This window comes from Benincasa hispida, chromosome 4, assembly GCF_009727055.1.
Source record: "Benincasa hispida cultivar B227 chromosome 4, ASM972705v1, whole genome shotgun sequence".
In the NCBI taxonomy this organism is placed as follows: domain Eukaryota; kingdom Viridiplantae; phylum Streptophyta; class Magnoliopsida; order Cucurbitales; family Cucurbitaceae; genus Benincasa; species Benincasa hispida.
Window position 1 is genome coordinate 9,816,319 of NC_052352.1, and position 15,625 is coordinate 9,831,943.

Genomic DNA, 15,625 nt, shown 5'->3' on the forward strand with positions numbered 1-15,625 from the left:
GTATCATGTTATACTTTTTTATCAAAAAATAGATTCGGCAATGAAATTTAAAAAAACGGAAACTAATTGATAAAATGGACAAATTTTGGGTTTCATTGTCTATTAAAATGACTTCATTTGATTCTTGGGCTTCAGTTGCAACCGACATTAAATCGACATTAAAGGGCTTTTATCTTTACAAATATACTTCATGAACTAAATTTTTATATTTTTATCTCATAAAGAAACGTCTTCTATTTAAGAGAATGGAAGAGAAACTTAAAATAGTATGTAATCAAATGGAAATAAACATGAATTCGCCAAGTTTTTTTATATATACCTTTACAAATAAACGGTTAACAGATTTATTTTGTGGTGGTCCAAAATAATTAAATGCGAAAAACACTCATAGTCCACAAATATTCACCTATAAAAATGAACTTTCAAAACTAAATATGCTAAACTTAGAATTAATTTGAATATAAAAATTGAGGGCCACTAACATAGAAAGACGGAGGTAAAGATCAGCCAACAAAACAAAAGGAAGAGGGAGCAAAATTTCAATAGGAAAGTAGTTGTGTCTGTGCAAATAGACACAGAGGAAAAGTTACAACCTTTTTTAGACAAGTACACCTATTTTACACTTTTCTTCTGTGTCTACTTACACAGATACAAAAGATCAAAATGGCTTTATTAAAGTTATCAATCTTGCTATGTACAATACTATTAGGTTCTTCCGTTTCGAGGGCTGCTTCTCCTAACAACATATTCATCCTAGCTGGTTAGAGCAATATGGCTGGCCGAGGTGGGGTTGAAAATAATCAAGTGCGACAACTTGAGTGGGACGGGTTAATCCCACCAGAATGTCAATCTAACCCATCCATCCTACGATTAAACCCTGCACTCCAATAGAAGATGGCATGAGAGCCTCTACATGAGGGAATCGACATCTACAAAACGGTTGGGATTGGTCCAGGAATGCCATTTGCTCACTAGTTATTAGCAAAAGTAGGGCCAAAAGTAGGCACAGTGGGTTTAGTTCCTTGTGCTAGAGGTGGCACCATAATTGAACAATGGATTAAAAATCCTAGCAATCCTAATGCAACATTTTATAAAAATTTTATTGAACGAATCGAAGCATCATATAAAGACGGTGGGGTTGTGTGTGCTCTTTTCTGGTTTCAAGGGGAGAGTGATGCAGCTCTGAGTGACATTGCTAATAGATACAAAGACAACCTAAAGAACTTCTTCACCGACATTCGCAATGATATAAAGCCTAGATTTTTACCAATGACTTTATGATGAAGCATGATACTCATGATTTACCGGCAGTAAGGGCAGCACAAGATGCAGTCAGTAAAGAGCTACCGGATGTGGTGACCATCGATGCCTTGAAATTACCTATAAACCTTGACATGCATGAAAGTTTTAACCAAGATCATGGTCATTTCAATACTACAACGGAAATTACTTTGGATAAATGGTTGGCTGATACCTACCTCTTCCACTATGGTCATTTACTATAATTATATTATTTATCATTTTCTAATCTCTATTAAATTTCTTATCTATCCCAATAAAACATCCTTTACCTCTCTCTTTCTTTAAATCCCATTTCTATTGAATCTTAATTTAATAAATACACACCACATTTTATTATTATTCTTTTTATAGTTCTTCATTTAAATAATCAATAATTTAAAAAAAAATTGTAAAATAGTAGAGCTTAAATGCGAGTAGAATTAAATATATCGATTCCAAATGTTTTACCTGCTTCTTTCAACATAACATATTCAAGTTTCATCCATCCCGATTTAAACTAAACTAATAATAATATTAAAATTAAAAATAATATTGAGTGTTTTAAATTTGTGCATAAATTTATGAAATAAAACTTGAAAATTATAACATGATTTTTTTTTTACGTATTTGGTATAATTTAAGATAACAAAAAAAAAAAAAAGACTAAAGATAACAAACACTACAAGAAATAACATATATGATAGCTAACGAAAAAATCTATAATAGACTTTTTATAACTTTTTTCAAAAGTTCTGACAGCCCATGTTATTAAAAGTTTGAGACTTTTTATAGTGTTTTTCTAAAGCTATAATGGATGCTATTATAAAGTATGAAGATACAGCTTATAAACGATGCTATAAAAATATTTGATAATGTTTTTTTATTAAAGCTATAATATGTTTGTATAGCTAAAATAATGTGTTGTCTTTAACATATAATAGCCTTTTTTCAATGCTATAATATAGTATTTATAGCTGTAATTGTATGCTATAGTAATGTTATTTAATCCTTTCCAATTATTATAATTATTATAATAACCTTTTAATAGCATTTCGTTTTTGCTATATAAATCTTTCAATAACTTTAACTCATGGCTATAAAAGAGATAAATTTTTTTCAAAAATAATTTTTAATTATTAGATTTTGATAAATTTTAGCTAGAATATACACACATAATATACTTCATAACATAATAAATACTAATAACTTCCATTCATAATCTATCAACATTACAAAATAAAATATTCAATAATTTCCTAAAATAAAGTTGTGTCTAAATGATACAATCTAGATAAAATATTTAGTGACCATACCAACAACATAAGTTAGTCCTCCAAATACAAAGGGTTCAAAATCTGCCAAGTGTTCAAAATTCACCAGGTGTTCAAAATACAAAGTATTCAAAATTCTCTAAGTATTCAAAATTCGTAGTTGAGCTGTCATTGTTGGTTCTCTTTTCTTTGGTAAGGCATCATGTCATTCAGAATCGGGATCAGAATCATCGACGACAAAAATAACTCAAAATCCCTCGCCCTTTGTTCTGCAGATCAAGTCAAGGAAGAAGAAACAACACCTAGAATCGAAATCAGAATCACTAACGACAAAAATAACTCTAAATTAGAAGAGAGTAAGAACGAATGAAAATAGCGTTAATAATAGTTTGAGCAAGAGGAAGGCAGCGACTCCAGAGCACCGCAAAAATGGTACTCCAAAGCTAGAGGATTCCTTAGAGGGCCTTTCCTCATCAAAAAGAGAAGCGGGAATATCTTTCTCTGAACATAAAGTTTTGACACGAGAGGAAACTTCAGTATAATTAAAAAATGTGTGGGTGGAGATCAAATTCACAAATTAGAAATACCAGCCTTGCAAAAGTGGTACAGAGACCTCTCCTCCACCAACTCTCAAAACATTCTCCTTAAAATCGATAATACACTGCAAGAAAATAGCTACACTTTTCAAACAATGCGAAGGAATGATATCTGTTCAACCATGAGTTTCAAATCCAATAAAGCATAGACTGCTACAGTTCAACCATGAGTTTCTAATCCAATAAACCATGAGTGTCAAATCCAATAATGCATAGAGTGCTACATAATAAAGTTTCAAATCCAACAAGTTCAACCATAAGTTCAACCATGAATTAAATGCTAATTTGAATTCATAAACATAAACTCCAGTTATTCTTCCTTCTTAAACCAAATCATCAGTTCTTATTTTCACTCATGAATTATTATTATTATTGTTATTTAAAAAAAAAAAAAAGGCAAATTCTTGACAACATACTCTACCCTAACATCATAACTCAAACAGTAGAACTATAATACATCACAATTCTTCATTTCCTGGTGTCTCGAAGCCTCCCATTTTTTCATCTGATAAAAAACTTATGCCAAATCTTTTACAAACAAGTTAAAGGAAGTACAAAAAGGAAGCTACTTTGATGCAAAATTTACTTACTTTGGTTGGTGCAAAATTTACTTACTTTAGCACTACTTATTTTGCTTACTCAATTTGTTTGATATAACCTTCATGCAATGACGTTCTTTTCTTTACATGCATCCCTACCATGTGTAGAAGTTATTGCAAGGAAATAACTTAGATAATCTCTTATGACTCAAATTAACTCAAAATATTTTGAAAATATTCATTAAAAGACTGCTACGCTCCATAAAAGGGTGCTAATGATTGAAAAACTACAACTTCCACTTCCATATATAACAAGGTTTCTACTGGAATCTCTTTCCTAATCATGCACTATATGAATATTCTTGGAATTAAAATATCAACAATGAAAAGGCAAAACTATTAGATATCATAAATTTAGATATCGAGCAAGAAGCACCAACCATGATCTCAGTTTTGTGACTAGAAATTATTCCTACAGAATCCCATTAAATCAGTGTAGAAACCAATATAGTAATTTTGCACCAACCAAAAAACATTAATGCTAAGTAGAAAGAGAGAAATAGTATGCTAAAATTTTCAAACCCTTAAATCTAAAGGTAAAACATTTTAGGTAACAAACTTTAATTTAGAATACTCTTCCCCATTTTGTTCACACTCAAAATGCTCATTCCTACCTGATTCTGTCCGTCTCCATAATAACTAAGGTAGTCTAGAAAATCAGCAATCAAATAAAAGTCTGCTTCCCCCTAAAGTCCCACCAATTCAGAACACTCAGAATCCTGCAACAGAACAAATCTACAAAAACTACTTTCTATATCCAAAAATAAAATGGTGAAATATTCATATGGCAGAAAGCATAAATAGACGATTCTCGTTTGAAAACAAAAAAAGAAAAAGAAAAAAAAAACATGCAACATTTCAAACACACAATAACACAAAATCAATGCAGTCACTAGCTTAGACTCACAATTCAAAAACTGGCATTGAATTCTAAGCTAAAGCCAATGAGAGGTAAGGATTCTAAATGGTAACATATGGAGATGACAAGCATGAACCATTAACCACGTAACGTATAAATTAGAGTTTACAAGAAAAATGAAGAAAACAAGATATGAGATCTCACAAGATGTTACAATAAAATTGCTCTAATTAGGATGATAGTATACTTTCTTGCTCTCGTCTTCCCATTCCAGTGAAAAATAACGGTACAAGGTGGTTGCAATTAAAAATGAAGAACAAAAGGATGTGAATGCAACAAAAGTAGAGCCTATGAACTATGAAAGAGGTGGGTTTTACTTAAAAAGCATGAGATTGTACACAGTAATAACACGACTTGCATACAATTTCAAAAACTTTAACCTGAAATCTCTTATGAATGTACGCTTCGGAGGCATACATCACATAAAGATCTAAATGTGACTTTCTTATGAACCTTATAAAAAAAATCATCATGGGACAACCAATGTGTAAAAAAATCTCCCAGTCAATCAAATGTCCACCTATATTCGTTCCTGATGTGATAATTTTCCATTCATGGAATAACCCTCCACCTACTTCAACATTTTAAGACATAATCATAAGAACAAATATTGTTAATGACTAGATTGTAGACCCCATACACAATTTTGTTAGAAATAGAAATCATGAACAACTATAAATTTGTAAAATTGGAGCTCTAAACACAAATAATACATAACAAAGGTTTAAAATTTACACTACCGGTAGAGAAAGAGAGAGTTAGAGGAAGGAGGAAAAAAGAAATTGAAGTACCTAGGTGATGATAAGGTCATTACTATCTTCTGGAATAAGTTTGACCAAGTGATGGAAGTGACAACACCGACCATTGGAACGCACTAAAATTGATTTGAATGCTACTGTTCATATTTTATTGGATGTTCTTTGGGAGATGCAATAATTACTATTCCTTTGACAACTTATGAGTATTAGCAGTGCCTGTAGGGAACAATTAATTCATAATTCCAAGGAAGCTAACTAAAAAGAACATAAAATTGACATGGACCTTATGCATCATATTTCTAAAAGGAACACCATAACTGAATCTTTTACATTCTTTATCATCCAACCTATTAATGTATAGGACCAACAAAAAGAAAGTCACCTAAACGTTTTCAGAACAAAGTAAGTCTTAACTTCTTAAGTATCCAAAAGCACTTATCAACTAACCTTCATTTAAAAGGTAAATAAAAGCATCCAAATCTTTAACCCACCTATATCTTCAAAGATAACATAAATCAGCAAGTAGACACATACGTTTTTTTTAGAAGATATAACTAATCTTCATACAAAATAAAAGCACAATTTTCAGTGAGAATAAACCTAATATACAGATGAAAACGAAAATACTCTACAATCCACATCACTCACATGATCTAGATCGATCTAAAGAGAAAATACCAATAAAAGAACGATCTCATTCCTTTTGATACGTCCACAAATGATGGAATGGAAATCTCAAGAGACTACCTCAACTGTGAAATTTACAGAGAAAAATCCAAAAACAAAACGTTAAGCCATCAGGTCAATAGAAACTTGAACATTATCTAGGGAATGGAAAGATTGAAGGAAAAAAGCATTTTATACGAAATGGGCATAAGATTAAGCTCCAGCCCCCTCCCTACTGCCTACTATCCAAAACTAGGAAATGTCAAATGTACGACCGATGTTATAAAATAGAGAATACAAATCCTAATATTACAATTAAATCAAAGTTCATAAAATAGAGTTACAAATGTGGAATATTTTAGAAACTTGAGACTACAAAAGTATTTAACCTTCACTAAAAAGAAATACAATATGCTAAACATAGTATATGAGATGGAAAAAGTTAAAAAAAGATAATCTGTATATAAACATAATTATGTATAACAAGATTCTTAAATGATATTAATCAAACCCACGCAACAACATACAAGTAAGTCTTGGAATTTTGGTCCAAGTTTGACCTTCTTAAAAGATATTTTGGTCATTTTATCCTCGAAATTGCTTGTTCCCATTCAATTGCTAGGTTTCCTACCAATAAACATAAAAAGCATCAACGATCAAATTAACCATAAAACTAACTAAATTTTAAGCATGAAAAAAATCACTTTTTGGGTGCTTTTGAAGTATTATGACTCAACCACAAGAATCTATCTACAAAGATAATCCTGATTTTGTATGTAAGCTAAACAAGTCATTATATTGGCTAAAACAAGCTTCTCGACCTTGATTCAAAAGGTTCATAACCTATCTTTCTTCACTGCTTTTAAGAAAAGATAGTGTTAAAAATAAAAGCGTAGAGAAGAGAATAACACACAGTTACGTGGAAACCCTAGTACAGGGAGAAAAACCACGATATAGAGACTTTTCTTATTATTTTTAATCTGATACATTGAATACATAGGGACACACTGTATAAATAGACAATTACATAAATGCCCTTAGGTTAATAACCCTATTTTGAACACTCCCCTTCAAGTTGGAGCATAAATATCGACAAGGCCCAACTTGCTTACACAATAATCAAAGTTTTGTCTCAATAACCCTTTTGTAAGTACATCAGCAACTTGTTGATTTGAAGGAATATAAGGGATGCATATGTCTCTACTATTCAACCTCTCCTTAATGAAATGTCTATCTATCTCTACGCGTTTAGTTCTGTCATGTTGAACCGGGTTATTTACAATACTGATGACAACTTTATTGTCACAAAACAGTTTTATCAGAAGCTCATTATCTTGCTAGAGATCTGATAATACTTTCTTCAACCAAATTTCTTAACAAATCCCTAAACTCATGGCCTTATACTCAGCCTCAACACTACTTCTAGCAACAACTCTTTGTTTCTTACTTCTCCAGGTGACAAGATTACTTCAGACAAACGTACAGTACCCAGACATCGATTTTCTATCAGCAAAAGACCCTGCCCAGTCAGAATCAGTATAAGCTTCAACAGATCGTTTTTCGGTCTTTCTGAACATTAGACCTTTTCCAGGGGGTTCCTTTCAGGAACCGAAGGATACGTTCAACTGCTGTCATATGATCCTCACATGGAGCTTGCATAAACTGACTGACAACACCTAGTGCATAAGAAATATCAGGTCTTGTGTGAGACAAGTAGATCAACTTCCCGACTAACCGCTGATATCTTTCTTTATTAACAGGAACTCTACCATTCTTATCACTGAGCTTCGCATTGTACTCTATTGGTGTGTCAACAGGTTTACACCCAGTCATGCATGTTTTCTTTAGTAAGTCTAGAGTATATTTTCGTTGAGAAACTGATATACCTTCTTTTGAGTGAGCCACTTCCATTCCCAGAAAGTATCTTAGCTTCCCGAGATCTTTAATTTCAAATTCTTAGGCCATCTCTGTTTTGAGCCTCATGATCTCTGCTTCATCATCCCCAAATAAAACAATGTCATCAACGTAGACAATAATAACAGCTATCTTCCTTGATGTTGATCTTTTTATAAAAAGAGTGTGATCAGAATGCTCCTGAACATACCCCTATGCTTTTACAAAAGTTGTGAACCTGTCAAACCAGGCCTTTGGAGACTGTTTCAATCCGTATATTGACTTCCTCAATCTACACACCTTGTTTTTGAATTGATTCTGGAACCCAGAAGGAGGACTCATATAGACTTCCTCTTCAAGTTCCCCATTCAAAAAAGCATTTTTAACATCAAGTTGGTGTAGGGACCAATCCTTATTTACAGCAACTGATAAGAGCACTAGGATAGTGTTAAGTTTGGCTACAGGAGAAAAAGTTTCAGAATAATCTACTCTATAGGTTTGAGTAAATCCTCTTACTACAAGTCTAGCCTTGTACCGGTCAATCGTCCCATTTGACTTGTATTTTATAGTAAACACCCATTTACATCCAATAGTCTTGTGCCCTTCAGGCAAAGCTACCTGTTCCCAAGTTCTATTCTTCTCGAGCGCTCTCATTTCTTCCATAATAGCAAACCACCATTTTGGTTTTTTCATTGCAACACTTATGTCATTTGGAACTACCTCAGCGTTCAAACTAGTAGTGAATGCTTTAAACTCAGTTGCCATATTACTATACGTCATGTAACTATGCATAGGATATTTAGTACATGAACGAGTGTCTTTCCTCAGAGCTATAGGCAGATCAAGTGATGCATTATGTTCTTTCACCTCTCCAGGCTCCTCTCCATGATCAACTATCTGTGTATCAGAGACTTCTTCTTCATCATCATTAGCAAGAACCATTTCATTCTCTACTGTCTCCCCTTCTGACATTTTTTCAATATTACTACTTCCTTCTCCCTTGTCTTGCCTACATTCATCAGTCTCCATACATACATCAACATCATTAATTTCAGGAATGGACATACCTGGATCTGATGACAGGTCAGACTCATGTACTGGAGTCGGCAGTTCTGGCTTAACAGATGACACTGCTTCCTTCCTGAGATTCTTCCTATAGTAAGTTTTCCAAGGAACTTGGTTGGTAGGAAGGACCAGACTGTCATGCTTAAAACTAGGTTTAGACAAGGTTTTAACAGAAGTTTATTCTAAGGGAATAGCATATGATGACCAGTTAGTCTTTTCACTCATGTTCTCCCCCCTGAAGATGACTAACAGAGAAAAATGGCTGATCTTCGAGGAAGGTAACATCCATTGAGACATAGCACTTACGAGAGGATGGGTGATAGCACTTATATCCACGCTGATGAAGTGGATATCCAAAAAAGACACACTTCTGAGCACGCGGAGCAAATTTTGTGCGGTTTGGACCATGAGAGTGAACAAAGGCAACACAACCAAAAACTCGAAAAGGAACATCAGAGATCAATCGAGTAGTTGAAAAAGACTCTTTAAATAATTCTAAAGGAGTATGAAGATTAAGAATACAAGAGGGCATCCGATTAATGAGATGGGCAGTAGTGAGAACTGCATCTCCCTATAGGTATGACGGAAGAGTTGCAGATGACATAAGAGGTCGGGCGACTTCAACCAAATGACAATTTTTACACTTAGCTACTCCATTTTATTGCGGAGTGTAAGCACACGAGCTCTGGTGGACAATACCCTTAGAAACAAGAAAATACCTGAATGAGGCATTGAAAAATTCTCGCCCATTATCACTTCGAAAAATCCCAATCTTTGTTTTAAACTAAGTTTTGACAGTTGTATAAAACTATTGGAAAATAGATGACACTTCAGATTTGTCAGTAAGGAGGAAAACCCAGGTAAGGCGGGTGTGATCATCTATAAATGTGACAAACCACCGTTTTCCAGTGGAAGTAGTACCTGGTGAGGGACCCCATACATCACTGTGAACAAGGGAAAAAAGACTCGAGGGTTTGTAAGGTGAGACCGGAAAGAAACACGATTTTGCTTGGCATGAATACACACATCACAATTTAAAGAAGAAGTATTAATATTGCGAAATAAATGCGGATATAAATACTTCATATATTGAAAATTCGGATGTCCTAAACAGAAATGCCACAACATAAAGTCATTTTCAGAAACAGAGAAATTTAACGATATAAACCCAATTTGATGATCATCTCTAGAGGAAACTTCTTCAGAAAGGAAGTAGAGTCTCTTATCGTGTCGGGCAGTGCCAATCGTCATTCCCAATTTCAGATCCTAAAACAAAACGGAATAAGGTGAGAAAATTGCCTTACACTTTAAATCTCTTGTTATTTTACTGATAGATAACAGATTATACGATATTTTAGGCACATGTAAGGTATCACGCAGAATTAAACTGTCAAACGGAGAGATATGGCATTTCCCTACAACAGGGGCAAAAGACCCGTCTGCAATGCGAATACGCTCATTATCAGCACTTGGGTTATATGACATAAACAATTCTGAAGAACTTGTAAGATGATCTGTGGCCCCTGAGTCCACAATCCATGGTTTTTTATCATTTATACTAATCAGACCAAATGAAAGGAAATTACCTGATTGTGCAATTGCACTCACCCCAAATGTACTCAAGTTGTGCTTCCTGTCAATGGAAGATTTCTTCTGAGTTTGTTCATCTATTGAGTCACTTACCAGGGCATGACTAGTATTAGATTTGCCATGAGATTATCATCGCCTACTGTTTGGGGGCTTCCCGTGCAATTTCCAACACAGTTCCTTTGTGTGTCAAAGCTCCTTATAATGTTCACACACAAGTGGGGGTTTTTTATCGCCATCAGCACTGGACGACTTTGCAACAAAGGCAACTGCGTCAATTGTAGGAATAGAATTATTCATGGCACACAACCGATCCTCTTCAAGCTGTATTTCGGAGCAGACTTCTCTAAGTGAAGGTGTCGGGCGTTGGCCCAATATTCGACTACGAACACCATCGAATTTAGGATTTAATCCAGCCAGGAACACGTAAACACGGTCTGCCTCTTCGATTTTCAAGTGTTGAGCCCCATCTTATGCGCAGTTCCAGACAATCTCTCAACACAAGTCCATTTCTTGCCATAGCATTGACAGTTTGTTAAAATAAGATGTAACGTCCATGGATCCTTGTTTGCATTAATGGACCTGTTTGTGGAGCGTATATAGTCGAGAGGCATTTTGTCTTTTTTAGTACAAATCTTGCGCTGCCTCCCAGATATCCTTAGCGGTTGTAGCATATAATAATGGTCTCTCTATTTGAGGCTCCATACTATTCACCAAAACAGAGCGTAACAGTGATTCTTCTCCTTTCCAAATTCTTCTTGTGGATCGCTTGGTGCTGGCTTTGGAATCTCCCCTGTCAGGTACACAAATTTGTGGCGCCCTTCCAGGGCTATTCGGATTGATTGGGACCAAGAGAAATAATTCTGGCCATTTAATTTTTCTTCTATAAGAAGTCCGGTAGAATTACCCATTGAACCAGATAAATAAGAAACATTCGGCAAAATGGGGAACGAGTTTACCGAATTCTCTGAATAAACTGGTTCAACAGGATTGGGATTTGCGCCAAACATTGTATCCAAATTTGAAATATGTTGTTGCAGATAAGCCAATCATTGTCTCACATCGTCTGGGTGATGGGTCGAACCATAAGCAGCTGGAACCTGGGCTACTACTTTTTGCTAAAACGACATCACCGGTTGGAAGGCAATCGCCGGTTGGACGAAGGCCGCGGGCAATTGTGAAGAACCCAACCGACCAGACAACTCGAGATGATCGCCGGTTGGATGGCTCACCATTGGGTAGTAGATCGACGGCTGAAAAGCTCTCTGTTGGTCGAGCATGTTTGACGGGAAGACCGGTCAGACCCATTTGACGCGGAAGGTCGATCGACCCTAGCAGTGTTCGAGTTCGGTGTGGCTCTCTGAAAATCGATCGGATCTGAAGTGAGCTGGCTGATCGGTGCGACCCTAACTAGCGTAGGTGAGATGGCACGACGGACTCCGACGGCACGAACGACAACACCCTATCACCTAGAACGATGGATCGGTCTGTCTGCGATCTGCTCATCCGTCGATCGGAGCTCCTGTCTGAAGCGGCGGCTCCCACGGACGGTTGCTCTCCATTGACTGCTGTTGGACGGCCAAAAGCAACTCCAGTAAGGCTGCTTGAAAACATTCTTTTACAACCACTCGAATCGCCGTCTTCATGTCAAAACTCGAAGTTCCATCTATAGAAGATGACTATGCTTGATTCACTTCCATAACGGCTAGGGTTACGTCACTAAGCTCTGATACCATGTTAAAAATAAAAGCTTAGAGAAGAGAATAACACACAGTTACGTGGAAACCTTAGTACAGGGAGAAAAACCACGATATAGAGAGTTTTCTTATTATTTTTAATCTGATACACTGAATACACATGGACACACTGTATAAATAGACAGTAAGAAACCCTAGGGGTCTACACAATTACATAAACGCCCCTAAGTTAATAACCCTATTTTCAACAGATAGTAACTCTACAACTTTCCTTTTACTCTATGTTGACGATATTACTGTCTCTAGAGATAATCCATCTTATGTTAAGACAATGATCTAAAGTTTGAGAAATGAGTTTGAAATGACTGACTTGAGTGAACTGAAATATTTCTAGGACTTGAAATCACAAGAACATAATCATATATATTCATTTGTCAAGTTGTATATGTTAGAGACCTCCTAAAACAAGCTGGTATGGTGAATTGCAAAACTTGTTTAACTCTCTGTGCAACTAAAGAATCTTCTGCCGAGGATAGCTCCACTTTGCTACTTGAGGGTAGATGAATTTGTTATCTTTTTTCTAAGCTCTTTAAATAATGAAACTTAAAATCTCTTTAGATTCACTAGAGAAAAAAATATTTTTTAAAAGAAATCATTTTTATTTAAACTCTTTTGATAAAAAGAGTTTAAAATATATTTTAAAGTGCTTCAAAAGCTATTTTGAATGGTTGCCAAAACTCCTTCCTTGTTTTTCCAAAATGACTTATTTTCAAAATTAAATACTTAAAAAGTTAAACTAAACACACCCTTAATTACTCTTGTATAATCCATTTGATATTGAATAAAATACTAAAAGATCCAGTATTATTTCAATAGCAACATAGATTAATTACAAAATTAATGTCATATTATCCATGAAATCCACTACATTTGATTATTTGGTACACTTTTGTTAAACATTTTTTAGATTTAATCAGCTACAAAAAGGCCTAACAATTGTAATGGGCCCAATAATAGTTTCGGTGAAACTCTTGATCTTCCAGTATTTCTTTCGAAAGAAAAAGGAGATGGGGATGGGGACTCCTTACCAGTGTTCAGATCTAACGTTAAAATCATTGGCGCGGGTCATTCAACTTTCTTTTTTCCACATAGAAAATGGATTTTGGAGAATAAATAAACAAATAAAAAAATATTATTTTGAAAGATAAATTTAAGTAAATTATCTTTTCCAAAACCATTTAACATTAAAAAAAAAAAAAAAAAAAGAGTTCCAATTAAACTTAAAAATCGAAAGAAAAATGGAAGGAAGAAGAGGAAGCCTCGGTTAGAAGAGAAATTAAACTTAAAAATCGAAAGAAAATTGAAGAGGAAGAAGAGGAATCACTAATCATAGTAGCATACATGTATCTCACATCTCTTTTCACAAAATTTCTCTGTATCCAATCAGATATACTACAAATAAAACAGCAGAAAGAGTTTCAAAGAATAGGAAAATCTTGGTTTCAGGTTTAGCAATGCCCCGCTCAAAGGATACAGGAGCTACATTTCCAAAAAGGCGTCCGAAGCCGTTCAATCCCACCACTCTAAAGTTGATCAGATCAGGAAAGGTACTTCGCGCGCTCCTCTCTGCATGGACAGAGAGAGAAATCAAACACACAAACCTTTAACGCCACAAAATCAACAATCAAGATGACGAAACGATCGATTTATTACTTCAATCGTACGTACCAGAGAGGAGAGAATCAAAGCCACACACAGAAATATAATCCCTGTCGGCGAAAATGGCTTCAAAATCAGACTCATCTCTCAGTTCCATGGCTGAATAAAATCCAAACATAAAACGGGTCCAAAAGGATGGGAGAAACTAATAGTAATGACTAACCTGGAATCGTTAGCTTTCTAGTGCCCAATAGTTGTGAAATTCACAGCAACCATGAGAAGACCCTAGCTTTCCGGAGTTGAAGAAACAGAAAAGAGAGGAAGATTGAAAGCAGAAAGTGTGAATTTTAAACCCTAGCTTTTTTCGGCTGAATGTGTGAAAAGAAATAAAAGGAGGAAGGAAGGGATCAAAGAGGGGTAAGGGAGAAAAATCGAAATTTGTACGGATGACCCAATCATTTTTTGGATCCAAAATGTCAAATGACCTTTTTAAAAAAATAATGTCAATTGGCCCTCTGCTGACCGTCATACCAAATTATGTAAATTGCCCTTACACCAGCCTCACGAGATAAGTCTTGCTCTCGTCTTATTAAACACTCTCGCTCTCACTTGAAATTTCCTGGTTTGATGTGATTGCTCGTCAGTGTACGAATGATTTGATAATTTTCACAATGGAAGTCTCAAACGAATAATACCTAAACACAATACAATGGTGATTTCTTTAAACTCTAAACTCCATTTGAACGGCGATTTTTCAAACGGGGATTTCCAAGACTAGGCTTTTTCAGAACGGAACAGGTTTTTCAGAAAGGTGTTTCATTATTTTGAGTCTGTTTAATTATTTTTGCTATGTTATTTCTGGAATGGTAGCATTACGAAATTTTGTATTGGGAGAGAGAGAGCGAGAAATAGAACGAGAGTGAGAAAGGGCAAGAGTAAGAGAGAGAGCGAGATTAAGAGAGGGATCGAGGTTAAGAGAGAGCAAGATTACGAGAGAGAGTGAGATTAAGAGAGAGAGTACACTTCAATTGCTTGTATAACTTAATGACAAATGTTCTCTTGCTTTGTAGGAAAAAAAGTATCTACTTATTCAATATGAAGGTGATTGGGATGAGAATGAAAGTTCGTACATTGGGGGACAGTTGACAAGAATCATTGTGCCTGTTTCATTGAAGTATGAAGAACTTAAATATCACATTTACACGGTTACAAATGTCAGTTCTTCAGAGTTTGATCTTATACTGAAAGTTAAATATAAGCTTGAATATAAAGCCCCTCCATAATACATAAGGAATGATGATGATGTTCACTTCCTTCTTTTCCGAGAAGACCTTAGTAGACTCCAGTTATCTGTAATGCTGAAATCGGATGACAAAATATTAGAATGGGGTTTGGAAAAGTGAGTTATGATGATGCGACTATGGACAGACAATACGAGGAATCATATCAGTTTCGTGATGATATTCTATTGTCTACCAACACTGTACCATCAACATTATCACTAGACAACGACCCCACTAATCCAGCAAGATTGAATTCAGAATTGGGCGGTACTTCAGTTGTTGGTAATGAGAGACCATCTAGATTCGATTATATGGATTGTGGTCATCCAGATCAAAGTTGTGGTCCTTCAG

At 35.1% G+C, this 15,625-nt stretch overlaps 1 long non-coding RNA gene and 1 pseudogene across 2 annotated transcripts; one reads left to right on the forward strand and one right to left on the reverse strand.

Annotated features, from left to right (window-relative positions):
* Positions 1–517: 517 nt before the first annotated feature.
* LOC120076763 lies at positions 518–1,620 on the forward strand (annotated as a pseudogene).
* Positions 1,621–13,704: 12,084 nt separating this feature from the next.
* LOC120076690 lies at positions 13,705–14,376 on the reverse strand. 2 transcript variants are annotated; one of them, XR_005481606.1, is made up of 3 exons: positions 14,215–14,376; positions 14,061–14,101; positions 13,705–13,958 (listed from the first exon to the last, which is right to left on the reverse strand). It is a non-coding gene; the product is annotated as an uncharacterized LOC120076690 (long non-coding RNA). The 2 variants fall into 2 exon arrangements; XR_005481607.1 differs by having other exon boundaries at positions 14,061–14,117.
* Positions 14,377–15,625: the final 1,249 nt, after the last annotated feature.